General features: G+C 47.2%; 1 protein-coding gene across 2 annotated transcripts in view; it reads right to left on the bottom strand.

Annotated features, from left to right (window-relative positions):
• Window positions 1–19326, bottom strand: part of LOC119160880 (uncharacterized) — a 386912-nt gene that overhangs the window by 121160 nt on the left and 246426 nt on the right. The window lies entirely within an intron of this gene.

Here is a 19326-nt window from a genome sequence, read left to right as displayed (position 1 = left end):
GATGGACGCGAAAATCCTTGAGGCCCGTGTGCTTTGATTTAGGTGCACGTTAAAGAACCACAGGTGGTCAAAATTTTTGAAGTCCTCCAGTAAGGCATCTTTCAAAATGACGTGATGCATTTTAGACATTAAATCCAAGCAATTATTATAAATATGCAGTGAGCAGTATATATCGTCAGCCGGTTCCACTTGTAGTGTTGACGGATGGTTGATTTCTAAGGGACAAAACCCTTCACCCGGTAACGTCATTTCGGGGATGTTTAGGCCAAAATTAATCAGTAAGAAAAAAATTAAGAGCACCGAGAATGACGTCAGATTCATTCACATGTCTGCTCTATTGGCAATATTTCTCATGGTCACGAGGCTCACACAAGGGAAGATAAAATTTATGGGAACAAGAACAAAAAAAACAATAAACGCAGCTCCACGCCTGTGAATTTCGAGTGAACAGTGAAAAGGGCAAGCAAAGGCCGCTCCCTGGCGAACGCAAATTAAGACCTGTCCCCATCGTTCCTCATATGCTTCTTTCTTTTCTACATCTCCTTTTCCCCGTTCTCCATAAGCTCAGTTCTCCGCCCCATTCCTTCCTACGATACCCTTTACCCTCTCTTCTCCTTCTTTCCATCCTCCTCACTCTCAAACGGCTGAGTCTCACTCTTACTTCCTTTTCCTACTCCGCGTCTCATGGGTGTACACAGCGGTAGGCGCCGTCGACATGCTGAGGGGCTTCCAGTGACGTCGCGGCGCACGGGCTTTGCCCAGTCTAAATCTGGCCCCCACAAAACTGTGATACCGTGACGAGTGGCACAGCAGCGGCAAAGCTGCCCCCGAGCACAGCGCGTACGCGGGAGGCTCCTCGGCGACGTACTGTGCTCGAAGGCAGATTTGCAGCTCTGTGCACACTCCTGTGCACACGGCAGCGTTCAAGCTATTACGTAAACACACGCACAGCGCAGACGCAGGAACACCCGCGAAGAGATGAAAATGTTCGATTTTAAGTGTATGCATGCCGCTCGATGTGAAGGGAACAAAAGAGGGAGTCCGCCAGCTCGGCAGCAGTTGCAGCGAGTATGGTAAGGAGAGCCGCAGTTAGTCGGCCAAGCTCATATATAGTCGAGACAGTAGGACCCGGACGGCGGGAGGCAGAGCCACCGTCCTTGGCTAACTTTTCCCACGCGTGCGCATACCGCGCGGGTCCCATGGAGGTGGCGGCAAGGACAGCCGCTCGCGCGCGGACAGATTTGCATGCATTACGGGCCGCATCCGCAACAGGACGGAGTGTCCCGCCACGAACCTAGTGACGGGGCTAGCAAACATCAAGTTGGAACGATAGGCTGGGACGAAACTACGCCGACTGCAACAACGTGGAAAAAAGAAAATTCGCCGGGAGACGAGACGTACCACAATGGCGACTTCGCAACGAGAGACCAAGAAAGCTGGAAGAGATGGAGGAGGATGTTGACCCTTCGTAACAAGCATGCCTGCCGTGTAGCCCTCGAGCAGAACGCACTCGTTTAATATTTCTCCGCTCGTTGCTAACCTAGATTATTCGTAAACAGACAACTATCTACACAGCTCAAGTCGTGCGCTACGCATGGCTGAGGAGACTAGCCGCTATGACTTTTTTTCTTTCCCGTCATGGCCTGAGCAGTGTATTGAGGAAAGATGGCTCATTCATACTATATACTATATGTTGGCAAAGCGCAATTATACTGCATGTCTTGTGCATAACTATAGATCTTTATAAAATCATTGGCTCTCGTGTAATGACGCCACAGCTGCCCGTACAGCAGTGTAGTAGCACGTGCTTGCTCTCGTAATCAGATCGCTTCACGGGTGCACATATTTATGGTGAATAATTTTTACGAGTAAACAAAACCACCGTAGCAATACATACGTTATTTTCCTGTTTATTGAGTGCTATAAAATGTATAATTGAGCTACCGCATAAAAATGTATAATTGTATAAAATATGTAAATGAGCTACTATATAGTATAACCCTAAGAGTTGCTTCCAACCTAACGCCGACTGAACAGAAACAAATTCTGATAGAAGTGCACACTTTCTCAGAAGGAGGTCACGTACGTTTATGCATGAAATGCTGTGAAATAATATATGCACCAATGCGATCGCGTAAGCTATCAGGAGGCCAGTCAACTCAGACTTGCAAGTCTGAGTTTTAATGCTATGCGTGGTTCGTGAGCCCTTTCAGAGACGCAAATGATGCATTACGTTGTGTCGGCTTGTTACGCGGATTCCGCGATGGCGCAGAGCAAACGGGTATGGGCGTCTCTCCGCTAGGTGGTGTAGGAGATGGATATCGGGGGAGTAAGGGTAGCTGTTTCCCCGCCGTCCTCCACATAGCCGATGTTCCCCAGTGAGGAGACGCGTTCGTAGAGACGAAACGTAGCTTTATTTACTTGAAGAATGGGAAAATGAACTCTACAGCGATTTTGTACGAATGTCGTCGGCTTCTATCGCCCGTCTTTTCCCAACATAGAGCTCCGAAAGAGGTGGTGCTGCCACGAATCAGGTGACTTGAAGTCTCTGTGATCCACCCACCAGAAAAGGTGAAGAAATTGAGCCGCTCGTTTACCAATTGAGAAAATGGGTGAAAAATCCCAACGGTAACACGAGCGCACCACATAATTATGCACCGGACCTACGCCTCGAAGACTCCACGCAGCGCGAGGAGGTAGAGTCCGGTTGAGGGGAAAATTTGAGCTCCTTTGTGGGGAAGATGGCCGCTGACATGAGCGTCAGCGGTTCATACGGCTGCGTTCAGGTGCTGGATTCCTTAGAACTGGTACGACGATGGCGTCCCACGCTGATGAACAGTCGGTGCTTTGTCACGACCACGTGTAGGCAGGCGACAATGGCTGTGTCGAGACGTTGATTCCATAAGAACTACAACAGCAACGTGGTCTGACGCTGTTAACCCCGCTCAACAAAGGGTGGTTCGCGATAACTCCGTCGGGTTCCTTGTAACCCGACAATGGCGAACCGTCTGGCCCACCTGCAGGAGAACGTTGTACTTCGTGCATCCGACCAAGCATCGACATCGGGGTGAAAGCATTCTTGCAGACAGGTTCACGCACAATGGCGTCTGGCACGATGAACTCCAGGGCCAAACGTAACAGCGGGTTGTATTATGGCATCTTTGCGTGCACGACAGTGGCACATTCTAACATAATTACGAGGTTTTGGTTCAGTTAGGTTTATTATTCATTCAAGGCATTATTATCGGCACAAATACATGCGCATACGGGGGTGCCAAAGAAAAAGACTGCATGTAGAGCCCTCGTTAAAAAATATAAAAAGTGTACAGAAAGAATCAATGAAAATAAAACGAAAAACTACTCCACCAAAAAGGGTACATAAAAACATGAAAAGCAACAGATATGTCATCGAACACATTTCAAAACACCAAAAAGGCTGCAAGAAAAATAACAATAAAATAGAGGCCACCAAAAATGTCATGAAGAAACTATTTATAAGCAGGGTACACTTTTAGCTGATACCTAAATGTGCTTAAGAAAGTTAGCTGTTTCAAGTAATAGTGCACGGAAAGTCATTCAAAGTTTTTTTCAGAAAATGATGGTGTCGTTCTTCTATTGTACTTTTTACAGCGAGGAAGCAGAAAATTCAGCTTGTGTGTTAACGTTATTTGTTTAGTTTTAGTTCATCACATCACATGAAAAATGCATAAGCTATCGTGAAGTAATTTAAACAAGGGAATACTTAAGTGGTACTTAAACAAACCAAAAATAGGTAGAATGGAGTTGTCCTTTAGGAATGTGAAAGCATTTGATTGAAAGGTACTATTAGATGAATACGAAGAGCCGTATCCTGTTAATGTTCAATACGTGAGACGTGAACATTGTACGTATTTTCTGATTTGGTGATCCCATAAGTAATATGACCATGAATCAAGGAAAACTTTATTATTATTAATGCGTGTAGCAGAAAATATGCTCATGCATTGATTAGTGCGCTCTAAGGACAAAAGCAATTTTCATTAACTGAATGTAATTTAATGCGCATGTTTCAAGCTATAATCCAGTTTTATTCCTAGAATTGACACGCAATCGGTCACAGTTATTAAAGTGATGTTGCTCGGCAGCAATGTTAAGCGCAAATAAAAAAAAGTGTGGTTGATCTCTACGTCATAGGAATCGGTAAAACACAAAGTAAAGCATGTCCTCACAGAAGTAGTTCAGTGTTTAATGTTTCTTTGAGATAGGAGAGCTTGCGCAATGTCTATTGGTGCTTGACAGGTGTTAGTCTCGAAAACGAACGCGGGCGTCGCTGCAGCTGTGGCGATGTAATACGGCAAGAACTCGCCTACTGCACCACCACTTGTCACCCTTTTCTGTGTTCGTCGTGTAACCGCTCTTTAGCGATCGGTTAGTGATTACTCCTCGATTTCTTGACGGTAACCTCTCAAGGTACAAGGTAGAAGGCTCTACAATAAGTGAAAGTTATCGAAGCTGTCAAAAGTTTTCCTCATTTATCTTAGAATAGACAGACCCCCTTTCGAACGGAATATTTACTGTGAAAATGGTGATTCAGGACAACAGAACGCTGGTTGTTTTCATCGAGTGCACAAAGAAATGAGTGCTAAGATAATATGCGAAATGGTGCTCACGTGATTACAAGTAAGCATAGACTCCGGGATTAGCACATGTGTGCCGAAGTTTCACAAATGAAATTGGGACGTTTTCATTCACTAACTGCGTTCTGCTTTACCGTGCAAGTTACGCCTGCAACTGCGGATAATCTTGAAGATTTAAGAGAATTGCGCTTTCCCCAACAGGATACTTTACTGGAATGTGGCTGTCATGAGCGTATGCTTAATATATTTAGAAAATAAACAAAATGATACTGTCGCAAACACAACAATATAAGACACGTAATTACTCGGATCATATGTACAGTCTTCTTCCCAAAACTTGCCAGGAATTATTCAGTCGTATACTTTGATATGTGTGAAATGCTGGGGTAATCTACCGACACGTCACTAATGGTACTATTAAATTCCCGTGGGAGCAGCGCTGAGGATTGCGACACAAACGCCAAAAAGTCGAAGCGAACTCTTTCGAGGCAGCACTCAGCGACGTGACCCAAGTAAATATTAAATGACCTTCACCTCGGTGAGGCGACGACTAGTATCACACGTCATGTCCACCAGCAGGTAATCAACTGCAAGGAAAATTAATGTGTTAGGTGGCTATCTAAACTGTTAGTTACTAGCGTGACAGCACCATTGCAACAATTGGGCACGAAGACAGAACCTGACAACAATAAGAATTTCCGCAGATAACCTTAACCACAATAAACCTCAATGATTTTGGGAAAAAGAAGCCTAAAATTATTGCTAGATCAACATTAAGGTAAACAACATTTTGAGTGAGCAAGTACACAAGAAAAACAGACACAACAGTGGCGGTGGTATTCTAAGTTAAGTGCATTCGAGATATCGTGCGAGACTCGATATTACTCGGCACACCAGTGAAAGCTTTGTCCGTATAGATACCTGGATTCTTCCGATACAAATACCAATAGAAGAGGGAAAACCTGGTATCTCCTAAAGGGATCACCTATGGGCATTACGCGCAATGATTTAAATATGGTGTCTTATGTTTCAAAAACACGAGATTATGTGCCATTGAGTACGTTGTATCTAAGTAGAAGAGTATTTTTGCTTTTTATACCCGTAGGATTGCGGCAGTGATGGCCAGAAATAGAATCCATCATCGGGGTTAGCAGCGCGACAAAAGCCTTCTCACCCCTTTCACATTGGGTACGACCGACCTCGTGATTGTGCAGAAGAAAAAGTAATATTTTTACTGTTTTACAAGAAACTTCACCGATTCTGTTTTTGTCATTCATCTGGAGCTTGAGACAAGCAAAAAGCGAACGTTAACAGCTTGAAAGCACACAAAGCGAGCGCATCATTATGTAGGCGCGCCGTGGTGGGCATCGCGGAGTCCGTTCCGCGACATCACCCAGGCCGCCCTCCAGGTGGCGCCACTTCAACTTCTCGAAGCTAATAGCACCGCTGAACGCGCATGATCCACCTTGACGCTTAGTCATGTATTTCTATCCCGACTACTGAAGTGTTTCATTAACGAATTAACAAACCCTTCTGGTCATAGATGCTTGTGTTAGCCGTTGCGGATCCAAAGAAAGCGATGTGACAGCCAGGAGAGCGTGACTGATTGGACGCTGAACCTGGGCTAAGGTACCCTACTCACCGCACGTTGGAGTTTTTGAATATCACTGGCCGACCAGAGGGAAGCGCCGCGTGCGTTGCGTCTTCCCTTTGGCCGGCGGCGATGATTAGTGGAGCATCGGAAATCAGGAACGCTGGGTTACATCCAGACAAAGCAGGCGCGTGGCTCTATGCGTCGCAGAGCTATCTTTGGAACAGATGGATGCTATAAGCTACCCCGACGCTTTGGGTAAGGTCGCCATCTGGAGGTGCGTTAAGGCGTTGACAAAATTGCATTCCTATTGGAAACACACTGAATGGAACGAACACGTAGAAACGACGTGTTGGAGCAACTAATTGCGGATGCTATGGTCATAATGCATTACTTAAATTATCAGGAGCGCTGTGAATTGATAGTGGCAGTTAAAAAAGGAGTTTTTTTTAAAGCGTACAAAATGCGTGATCGTGGCGCAGTGGATAACGTGCCCAGCACCTGTTGTCGCGGACCCATCGACTCCCGTTGATGGACATTTTTCTTCTGATAGTGAGTATGTTTCGACACCATTTCCGCGACGAAAATACGTCTCTGAATCCTTGGAGAATACCTGCATGAAACACTTTTGTGTGAAAAAATATTAACTGATCAATCGATGGGCGACCCAAACGTCAAATGCGTAGGTCTGGGTTATTTTAAAGACGATAGTCTTTCTTGGGGACCTTCGACGCAAAACTTTTGGTCTGTCTGTCTGTCTGTCTGTTTGTCTGTACATTTATCTGTTTGTCCACCCTTAATGGTACTCTAAATGGCACCAAAGTGATCAAACGATACTCTAAACGGCCGACCCCATCCGCAGCGCCCACCAATATTGCTCAAGGTTCAGAGTTCATACTTGTGCGATTGTTAATTAAAATTGCGCATATGTGAGGCACCATAACAACACGCCAAAACTATGTATGTGTCTTTTTTTACTTGAAAAGGCGTACGTAAGTAATTTTAAGGATCGTAGCTTTTATAACGCTGCGCTGGCCATGCAATATTTGCACGTAACGGCAACTGTTTCCAACGCTTTGCTAAGACGACACGGTGGTGGCACCTACCCGTCGCCTTGCGTTCGACACCTTGGCACCTCAGAGACGGGCGCGCACGGCGCGCGCCCCGTTTTCCAGGATAACTGCCAGATAGCGCTCATGTCTCAGGTGTGACGTGATTTGATGCGCTCGTTCGCCTCCGCTGCACGTTCGAGGCACTCTAACGCAGCGCCTCCATGATTGATTGATTTGTGGTGTTTAACGTCCCAAAACCACTATATGATTATGAGAGACGCCGTATAGAGGGCTCCGGAAATTTCGACCACCTGGGGTTCTTTAACGTGCACCCAAATCTGAGTACACGGGCCTACAACATTTTCGCCTCCATCGGAAATGCTGCCGCCACAGCCGGGATTTGTTCCCGCGACCTGCGGGTCAGCAGCCGAGTACCTAAGCCACTAGACCACCGTGGCGGGTCACCACCACCGATTTTCTTGCGCAGAACATCAAATAAACATTTTTATCACTCTCTCCATACGCAAGACTATCGTCTTTCGACGACATTTGCGGTGTAACATGCAGATATGGGTTCATTTTTTTTCAATATATAATGGTTAACGTTAGCATGCCTAAATCACAATATGTTTATGAGGGACGCCGCAGTGGAGGGCTCTGGATATTTACACCATCTGGGGTCGTTCAACATGTACTCATATCGCACAGCATGCGGCCCTCTAGTTTTTCAATTTCAACTCAGCTGCGACCCTCGGTTAAGCAGCCCAGCCCCGTCACTGCTTCATCAATGAGGCAGGCTAGCTTCGGCTACGGTCACTGCCTGCTCTGACTTTAGGCCACACACGAGAAGCTCAAAATGTGAAATTTATACTACGAATGACTCTGACACTGCTTCGAAGTAGTCAAAACAATAGCGCTCACGCAAACGTAAAGCCACATTAAAATGAGCGCGCGCAAGTTGCGAAGGGAAGGCGGGGCAGCCCAAAGCACCATCAGGTCTACGTGCCTCTGCCCGGGCAAGGGTATCTAAGCGGTGAATCATGTCGAAATGCCGGCTTACCCCGCAAGCTCGCTAGCACTGTTGCAGTATATACTATAATCGTAGTAGTACCCCCGGCGTTTCAACCGGCGCTGCCATGACTCAGCGATCCTTGCATTCTGCTCCTCCTCGCCTGCTGCAAAGAGTTTGCAAGAACGAGTCACAAAAGATTACGCTGTCGGCAGAGCGCCGCATGGCCGCGGAGCCCTGCTTGTTCAGCTAAGTGGAAGTTCTTTATATCTGCCGGTTTCACGTGCCGAGAAACAGTAAACGGCACGAGCCCACTTGAGTCGCAATGACTGCAGTCTAGTGAAACAGGAGGAACATAATCGTGGGCTTGCAAAAAGAGGTCGCACTACGCGCTCAGCTTCGGCTCACAATTGCAAGCAATTCCATGGGCTCACATTGACGAAACGTTCTTATGCGCTACCTGTTCGTAAGGGAAGTATCATACCCGTCATGATGTTAGGCAAAGTTAATGCAGTACTTACAAGCGGAAAGTTAATATAAATGATTCTCTAGCACTTTGGCTGTCTTGACACTGTCTCGCGAGTTTATTATCTTGATATTTCCAGCTGAATGCTTCGTAACGCCTATACATATGAACACTAACATAAGAACACATTCCTTCGTTCATTTAGATATTCTATCCGGTGTTGCGGAATGAGTGCCTTCATTCCATTCCAGTTCCATTCCGGGCAATTGGAACTTGCCTCAATTCCATTTCTTTCAGTTCCTCGGAATGTAAAAAAAAACTTAGCACATTGCCACTCCGGAAATGGCTGAGCACTACACTTTCATTTCTGAAATTCCTCAACATAGGAAAGGCATCTTAATATTTTTGTTTACTTGAGAAAGAACACCCCCTACAACAGATGTCATCAGAAGAATTGAGAACTGCAAAAGTACGCAAATAAACATTACCAAGGTGTACGCATACTACAGCTTGGTGACACATCTCTCAGCCCACCCATGTGTCATCCGCATGTGGAACGGCCTTCCAAATCACTCAAAGGAAAGATCAAGTAAAAAGGGCGTCTTTTTGTCACACAAAAATAATCGTCGTCTGTCTCGCGTTTCTTTCCTTGCATTATTGCCGCGCACTCGGTAGAAACGGTCACGAATGACATGCACGTTATCAACGAGAAGTAGTAGTCTTGATAGGAAAATGGCTAGCACTGAGTTTGAAGAAACGAAGCGCAGGAAAGCCAGATGATGATTATTGCTGTGGGACTAAAAACACCATTTTTACTTGTTCTTTTAGAGTGATGACATCGTCGCTGAACGCAATATAGCGAAATTTTGTCACCATCTAAACACACATTTTTAGAATTCTTTGGTCAATCTCTTCACATCAAGTTTGGTACTTACGCGTTTAGTGATTGCTACTTTGTTGTCTCATTTTTTTCTCTGTTTTTTTTGTGAATTTTTTTTAGGTTTGAATGCGAACATGCCCTTCATTTCAGTGTGTAATCTAAAGCAATGTCTTTTGCATTTGATTTGAATAACCTAATGTCTTCTTAGAAATTGTGTTTACTGTTCATAGCCTGTTTAATCATCACTATCTCACATATTTGATCATCTACGTTTAGTTGCCGCCGTATTAGTACTTTTTTATCTTTGTAACTGTCGGACATTGTATAATCTTCGACAACTTTTCCTCATTTTATTATTGGTTGTATCTACGTTTTGCATAGACCTTTATATATTCTTCTGACGCTCCCCTTACGCGATGCCTGGCTGTGGCTGTAAGGTATTTTGAATAAACAAAATAAACAATTTCAAAATCAGCAAACGCCCCATACCTTGTGAATCAATGTTATCCGACACATGTGGATGGAAGGTTGCTGTGTTGTAATTTTTTATTGAGCGAAACGTTTCGAAGTGGCGCTAAAACATGTACAAATCGACGTACAGACATAGAATAAACGGCCGCGTATGTTTTATATAAATAGTTGTTTACAGTTACTTAACCATGCCAACGGATACACATACACATTGCTTAGCGATGCCAGGTGGACATTAGCAACATCAGAACCGGCAAGCTCATATGAAGCGCTGGTGCTCGCGAGGTTAGTAGACCTGTACACTGCTACGTAAATCAACTTCAGCTGATGGCACCTAACTCTCATTAACGTAAACCCAAGATGATGGCTGTATCATAGGAGTACATATTGTTACGTTTGAAAGAGACTGGTCGAGGTTGAAAGGGGCCGTTTATTAAGTCGTGAGAGGCAGCTCAGAAGCGGCCGACCGATGATGATCCTCCTGATCCTCCTGTTCTTTTCTCGCTCTCGGCGACAAGTGCGTTCACCGTATACGCTTCTTTGTCTTCGTGAATGTGCGCAACATTCCTCTCCGTGCAGACAAAGGCCGCCGGACGAGTCAGTAGAGTTGTCGTGGCGTGTACAGTTTCAGGCGGGCAACATGAACCACTTGAGTTTTGGCAGTTCGTCGACCACTCGCCGTGAGACGAGCTATTACATAGTTGACCTCTGTAAGTCTGTCAACAATGACAAAAGGTCCATCATAAGTGGCCAAAAACTTTTGGCATAACCCGCGCTTGCGCATCGGAGTCCACAACCACACCAGATCACCACGGCGATAAATCACTGGTTGATGGTGAATGTCATAGCGTGCCTTCGCTTTGTCTTGTGATGCCAATGTGCGTAGTCGAGCTATGCGACGCGCCTTTTCGGCGAGGCAGAGAGTCTCGGCGACAGTGACGTTATCGTGATCACAGAAAGGTAATACTGTGTCGATTGTGTGCCGGAGCGAACTCGCATAAAGCAAAAAAAAAAGGGCTATAACCTGTAATCTCATGCTTCGCGGTTTTGAACGCGTAAGTAATGAACGGGAGTACGTCATCCCAGTTCTTGTGGTCGCATGAGACATACATAGACAACATGTTGATAATGGTGCGGTCGGTACGCTCTGTCAGCCCATTAGTTTGGGAGTGGTATAATGTTGAGTGACGTAGGCGGGATTTACATAAACGGAGTAGCTCCTCCCCGACATCCGCCGTGAATTGTCGTCCACGATCACTGATAATCAGGCGAGGTGGGCCGTGTCGGAGGATGACGTACTGTAACAAAAACGACGAGACTTCACTGGCAGTTGCGGAGGGGACGGCCGCCGTCTCGCAGTATCGTGTGTGGTAGTCGACGCAAACAATTATCCATCGGTTGCCCTTAGCCGATTTTGGAAAGGGGCCCAGAAAGTGAATCCCCACTTGTTCGAAAGGTGCGCTTGGAGTAGGCATCGGCTGTAGAATACCAGCTGGACCAGTTGATGGACGTTTGTGACGCTGACATTGCATGCAGCTTGCCACATAACTCTCAACGGACTTCTGCATACCAGGCCAATAAAAGCGCTCTTTAGTCCGGTGAAGCGTCCGCGCCACACCTAACTGTCCAGATGTATATAGGGTCGTCGTGTGTGGCACTCATATTAACTGTTTGCAGGCAATCCGGGACCATTAGAAGGAAAGGCGCGCCACTGCTGGAGAGGTTCCTTTTGAACAACAGTCCATCACGCCTACAGAAACGGCGTGCAATAGTGGAAGGGCATGCAGCGACGAATAGTGGTGCTAGTTTAGCGTCCTTCCGCTGTTCTACTCTGAAACTGGGGTAGTCCGCGAACGTAGGCGACACAGACGCTACAAGCTGGTCAAGGTCATCGGATTCACAGTAGGTTGTGCTAAGGGCATACGTGAAAGACAGTCCGCGTGAGCATGTCGACGACCACTCTTGTAAGTGACGGTAAAACTGTATTCTTGTAGCCGGAGTCCCCAGCGCGCAAGGTGGCCACAAGGGTCACGAAGGTTGACAAGCCAACACAACGAGTGGTGGTCGGTTACGACTGTGAAGGGGGCCGTACAGGTAAGAACTAAACCGCTGAATTGCAAATATTACCGCCAGACATTCTTGTTCCGTAACAGTGTAGTTTTGTTGCGGCCTGCTTAGGGAGCGACTTGCGTATGCGATGACGTGTTCACGGTCACCGTAACGTTGTACTAGGACGGCTCCAATACCTATGCCGCCAGCATCCGTATAAAGCTCTGTCGGAGCAGAAGGACTGAAGTGCTGAAGGACTGGTCGTCACGTCAGCAAAAACTTCAATTGACGAAATGAAGAATCGCACTCCGGAGTCCACTCAAAGGAATTGTCCTTTCGTAAGAGGCATGTGAGAGGATACGCAACGTTGGCCAACTTTGGATTAAAGCGGCGGAAGTACGAACAAAGCCCCAGGAAACTACGAAGCTCCTTGATGGAACGTGGCGCATTGAACGCCTCAACTGCTGCTGTCTTCTGGGGATCAGGGCGGATGCCATCCCTGTCAACGAGATGCCCGAGCACAAGCATCTGGCGGTCTCCGAAGTGGCATTTCTTCGAGTTTAAAACTATAGGCCAGCGTTTCGGATGCAGTTCAAAACAGTATCCAGACGAGCGTTGTGTTCACTGAACGTGCGGCCAAAGATGACGACGTCGTCGAGGTAGCACATGCAGATGCTCCACTTCAAGCCACGCCGAATGGTGTCCATAAACCTCTCGTACGTTGCTGGTGCATTGCACAGTCAAAATGGCATCACGTTGAATTCAAAGAGCCCATCAGGGGTCACAAAGGTAGTCTTTTCCTTGTCCTCTGGGTGCATCAGAATTTGCCAATAACCGGATCGTAAGTCTACGGAGGAAAAGTAAGAGGCCGAATGTAAGCAGTCTATTGCGTCCTCTGTACGGGGCAGCGGGTATACGTCCTTTTTAGTCACGGCATTCAGTCGGCGATAGTCAACGCAAAGTCTCCAAGATCCATCTTTCTCCTTAACAAGGATTACCGGTGCTGCCCACGGGCTGGCTGACTCTTGTACCACTCCCTTTTGCATCATTTCCTGCACTTGGTCGTTGATAATTTGTCTTTCTGACGGGGAAACACGGCGCGATTTTTGGCGAATTGGACTTGCCGCGCCAATGTTGATGGTATGGTGCGTTCGAGACAGGGGGATAGGGATTACTTTGCCCTTTTGCGCAAAGTCAAATACCGAAACGTGCTTCAACAGCACATTCATCAAGGTTTGGCGCTCGCTTGAGCTAAGCGACTTATTTATCGTTGCCGTAAGCGTCTCGTCCAAATTGTGAGAACCAGTTCCGTCACGTTCTTCCGGTACGTCTGTGAGCTCGACCACTGATAAGGTCGCGTGTTCATTGCTGACCCAAGCTAATTTCAAACCAATGGGTAGTATCACGGGCTCAGAGGAACAGTTTACAGTCCATAGGCTAGTTCGTCCGCCATTGATCGACACCGCACAATGGGGAACCAACACATTTTTCTTCACTCAGTTTATGTGCATTGGTTCTACGCTCGCATCAAAGCTATCAGAATCCGCGCAGCGACAAACAACAGGAACACATACGGTAGACAACGCAGGTATGAACGTATCGCCGCAGACACACAGCGTAGTTTGGTCATCCGCTGGAGTTTCCAGAAGTTCTGACGGCATCTGGCCACTCACAAAGACTTTCCCCGTGCGACAGTCTACAGTGGCACCACATTCTCGCAAGAAGTCTATGCCGAGAATGACGTCATGTGTCGACCGAGGAATAATTGCAAACTCTGTCGTTATCAAAAGGCCTCCCAAAAATACTTCAGCACTACACACACCAATGGGGCACAACGGCTCTCCACTCACTCCACAGAACCTCGAAGTTTCGTCCCAGGTAAAAACAACTTTCCTCCTAACACGTCTTTAAAAGAAGCACCCATCACGGAAATCGTTTCACCTGTGTCCACCAAGGCCATCACAGGCACATGATCCACCAAAACACGCACTTTGTTTTTAAACATACACACAGGAGGTATTTCTGTCAGTACCACGTTTCTAGCGACCTCACCCCCATTGGCCGTGCTGGCTAGTTTTCCGGTGGCGTAGAGGGCGCTTTGCGACGCAGCGGTGAAGGAAAACGATGAGCACGAGGTCGCGGTGGGGGCGGTAAACTCCTGTCAGATGCCAGAGAGTGGTTGCGGAAGTTGCTAAGCCAATAGTTGTCATCAGGTGGTATGTGGGCCGGCCGCCGGACACCATGAGACTGTTCGAAGGGTCGTGAAAAGTCGGATGGCTGGTGATACCGAGGAGTCACCCAAAGGTTTCAAAGCCGCGATATGTGGCCTGGCACACCACAGGAATAGCACACCGGCCGAGGTCGAAACGTTGGTCGCTCGTCGATGAATAGAGCGTCATCATTTGCTCTTGTGTGACGAATGTGCTGGTCAGGTACGTCGTACCGAGACGTCGGGTGTCGAGGAGGCATGTGCTGAGAGCGTCGGTCATACCGCGACGCAGGAAATCTGGTTGTCATCCTTGACTGTGGGGCTGGGCTGTACTCCACAGTTGCCGCACTCATCGTCGGTTGCCATGGGGTTGAAGGAGGCACATTCATGGCCTCGCGTGGCAGACACAACTCGCGATGGTCAGCTGTCGAACACGACATTTCTCGGTGGGACAGTTCCTCACGAACAATCTGTCAAACGGTAGAAAAGAGGTCGAGGCCAGGATTCATGTCCACACTGGCAACAGTTGTAACGTTAGCCAGCCGACCAAACTTGGGCGCAATGCGACGCATCTTGAGCGTTTCAGACGTTCGGCAATGCTGAATGACGTCGGACACAGAGGCTTTCTTTTCCAATTAGAAAATTATACACGTCCTCAGCAATCCCTTTGAGCAGATGCCCAACTTTGTTCTCTTCCGACATGGTAGCACAGACCACCTTGCACAGCCTTAACACTTCTATGTAAGTGGTGCATGTCTCACTTGGTAGCTGTGCCCGTTGTGACAGTGTTTGCTCAGTCCGCTTCTTTCAAGCAAACGAGTCGCCGAAACACGCCCTGAGCTCTTCAACAGTAAGATCCCACGTCGTGAGTGCGTCCTCGTGGTTCTCGTACCATACCAGTGCGGTGTCGGGATGGGAGAACACTACGTTGGCTAGCATAGCGGCTACATCCCAACCGTTGGACTTGCCCACACGTTTGTACTTGGTGAGCCAGGCATCGACATCTTCTTCAGCTTTTCCTCCGAAGGGCGGTGGAACTCTGTAGTACGGAAGCGGACCAGACGGTGCCGTCCTGGAAACGCCTGCTTCTTCGGGCATGTCGAAGTCACTCACGGCAGATGGTGGGAGACCGGCAAGTCGACGGCTTCGTCGAAGCTGTGGCAGTGATCGTTCCGTAGTTGAAGCGCTTACCCAGCTCCTCCACCACTCTGTTACGTTTGAAAGAGACTGGTAGAGGTTGAAAGGGGCCGTTTATTAAGTCGTGAGAGGCAGCTCAGAAGCGGCCGACCGATGATGATCCTCCTGATCCTCCTGTTCTTTTCTCGCTCTCGGCGACAAGTGCGTTCACCGTATACGCTTCTTTGTCTTCGTGCATGTGCGCAACAATATGTAACGTTTTTTTTAATTGTATAGCCAGTACTGCAACCAGAATCGACGTTTCATGGGCATTTGGTCCATTTGATAAATATATACTTCCGAGACCTGGCGTGGCACGCAGAATGCTGGTGTTCGATTTCCGATCGGAGCTTGACATTTATTTCTCGCTTTGGTCGGGTCAGCACTGCCGATGTCAGCTTTGTCTTAACGCTCACTCATTACAAATACCTATGTCTGTTCTCAACGTTCCTGGGTAGATATAAACATGTCAATCACATGTGGCACGTCCCCGCATACCTATGGTACATAGCGACCCGCGGGTATGTGCCACACGGTCTAGTGGCTAAGGTACTCGGCTGCTGACCCGCAGGTCGCGGGTTCAAATCCCGGCTGCGGCGGCTGCACTTCCGATGGAGGCGGAAATGTCGTAGGCCCATGTGCTCAGATTTGGGTGCACGTTAAAGAACCCCGGGTGGTCAAAATTTCCGGAGCCCTCCACTACAGCGTCTCTCATAATCATATGGTGGTTTTGGGACGTTAAACCCCACAAATAAATAAAATATGTGCCACACGTCTGGCGGAAAGGGCTTGACGGCGTACGCGACGTAATTGCGAAGTTATTCATTCTATGCCTAGTGAGTCGTATTCGTCAAACTATCTTACTCTATCATACTAATTTTGGTTTACCCCAAGTAAAAAGGGTGATCCCGAGAGCACGCAGACGTAGGCGGACAGACGCACGGACGGACAATTCATTCCTATTCCATTCCGGGGTCGTGAAAACGTGGAATGATTGATTTTGATTCTGGACTGGCAACTCTGCAACACAGATTATTAGTTTTTTTTTTGTGCCCTTTTGTCTCCTTCAGAAGCAGTTTCATGTTGGGCCGAGAGAGAGGGCATGGACGATGCAATGCGTCGAAGTTCAGAAGCGATAGCGGTTGCGAAATCGTCAGGAAAGAACGCCAGATATCAATAAGGTGCATTTTTTTTCCACACAAAAATGGAGCTTTATTATGTAAATATTTGCTAGAAAATGATTGAAGACAGCCTAGAGAAAAATCATACATCTGTGCGAACGAATATACCCCGTGGAAAAGTTATAGTTCACGGCGATTTCATTTGCAGTGCTTAGTTATTTGCTGCGTAAGCGGTGCTTGCACAGGTGGTTACCGCGCTGTGACGCGTACAGCTTTTTTTGCGATGTCGTTCCCGACTACATCGTCAATCCCCCCCCCCCCTTTTTTCTGTTACAGCTGATTTTTCAACCCACCCACAAGTTTCACCACACCCTGTGCCGCATTTTTCTGATTTGATTGATTTGTGGGGTTTAACGTCCCAAAACCACCATATGATTATGAGAGACGCCGTATAGTGGAGGGCTCCGGAAATTTTGACCTCCTGGGGTTCTTTAACGTGCACACAAATCTAGCATTTTCCTTAGGATGCTCTATAGGACGCTCCGATTCCGGAGAGGCAACTCCACAACACTGATTCTATTTTTTTTTCTTTTCTGTCCTACAGCCATGGTGAGCCGAGAATGCAGGCATGAACGGCGCAATGCGGTGCTCGAGAAAAAAGAAAGACTCCGACCTGCCACACTACCTTTTATACCTCAGTGTGGGCCAGACCATTCTGCCAATTCAACTCGCCGAGAAGAGGTTACGTTGCGGAGGCTTCGTGTTGGTCTAATTGCGCTCACCCCATCCGTTACCGGCCTTTAGGCACAGAAGTACCACATTCCGTATCCTATCGCGTGTCCATTTTGTGACGGCCCAATACGCGATTTAACTGCCACCGACTTATTGCGGACTTACACAGGTCTACAATTAGGCCGTATCAGGATTTTCTCACGAATGCCAGCAGGACGAACGCTGCGGCTAGGCATATACGAAAATTATTCTTAGCACCTTCTCCTAGCCAGTACAGGCGCCGCCTTTCAAGACGTAGCCAACGCACCTCACACACACATTCTGAGCGCTGCCGCTACCCTTCTACTCTATGACATTCAGCATTGCTTCGACGCTTGGTCAACCCAGCCCTGACAACTAGTGGAGTGCGATTAGTGAAATTCATCCCAAATCAAATTTGAATCAAATTATGAGTTGAATAGTGGCCAAAAATGTCAAATATTGCATAGAATACAGAATATTTCATTCATATTTGAAAGAAAACTATATAATAAAAAAGAAATACGATGCCAGCCCGCTAAGGCGTGGTGAAATTTTTATTACGTGCTTATTCGAGATAATTTTTGTCAGCTTTTACGTGCGCGCAGGCATGTGGAAAGAAGAGCCATGCTAATAGAATATTCAGTCAGCCGTGGCACTTGTATCCTGATAAGGGCTAGCAGAGGGAGGTGTGGTAGGTAGCTTTATTGATTTATTCATTTATTTATTTATGCATTTTCCCGTATGGTTACGCAATACGACCCATTCGACAACAGCAATACTGTCCTTCATCGTCGCTAGCGTATCGGACCCAAATATCTTCGGACACCTGTTCATAGCAGCGTCCTAATTGCTCGCTGAACTGAAGGGAGTCTTTGAACAGTAATGCTGTGTGGCAGTAATTACTGCACATTCTGAACTAAATGTCACATCTGAAACCAACCACCGAGGGTTTCGCGGACGTAAGCTTTACGGCACTTAGTGTGTGTGTGTGTGTGTGTGTGTGTGTGCGTGTGTGTCCTCCGCGCCCTTTCCCAAAGCCTGGATTGATTGATATGTGGGGTTTAACGTCCCAAAACCACCATATGATTATGAGAGACGCCGTAGTGGAGGGTTCCGGAAATTTCGACCACCTGGGGTTCTTTAACGTGCACCCAAATCTGAGCACACGGGCCTACAACATTTCCGCCTCCATCGGAAATGCCCCAAAGCCTGGATGAAGGGGGTGTTTCACTGGAAAGAAGTAATGAAAATGGCTGCTTTTCTAAAATAATCAAGTTCCTCAGAAATGTCCCCCTCTCCCCGTACCAGAAAAAAAAATCCTGGCTAACGGCTTGGTTACTACACCTTATAATGGCACTTCCTTGTGTAGCGCAAACAATTTCAAAACACAACCATCAGTCAAGTGCACCATTCGAGTTCTCATTGATGAAATCCGGTACTATATTGAGTTCACCGTGCTGTCTTTTTGCGCCTGTATGTTTAGTTTGTGAAGGGACTTTCTGACAACGCTCTGTACATATAGACTGATGATACCGACAAGAAACAGTGAGGCCCGTCACTACATACAAACCGTCAATGGTTTTTTGTTTTGGTGTTACTTGGCCATGAGCAAGTTCTTACGCGTGTTTATAAAGCTTCATTGATTATTGTGATGTCCTATTCACTCCATCAGCCCGTTGTATATCCAAAGAAACTGCACTAGCATCGAGTCTTGTTCCCTTCAACAACGGTGACGCTTTTCTCGTTGTACTCGGTGTCACCAACGAGGCGATTCTGTTTCCTAAAGGCACCGTTGTTGTTAGCGTTGTCAACACACAAACTGCCTGTTCAGTGGCGACGAATACCTGTGTTGTGCAACCACGCTCACCCACAGATGCGCCGACTACTACGGCTGTCGCCAATGACAGCAGAGAGGACTCGGCCGCAAGCAGAC

The sequence above is a fragment of the Rhipicephalus microplus genome, chromosome X (assembly GCF_043290135.1).
Source record: "Rhipicephalus microplus isolate Deutch F79 chromosome X, USDA_Rmic, whole genome shotgun sequence".
In the NCBI taxonomy this organism is placed as follows: Eukaryota; Metazoa; Arthropoda; class Arachnida; order Ixodida; family Ixodidae; genus Rhipicephalus; species Rhipicephalus microplus.
The sequence above is the reverse complement of the archived record's forward strand: the minus strand, read 5'-3'. Positions and strand labels throughout refer to the sequence as shown.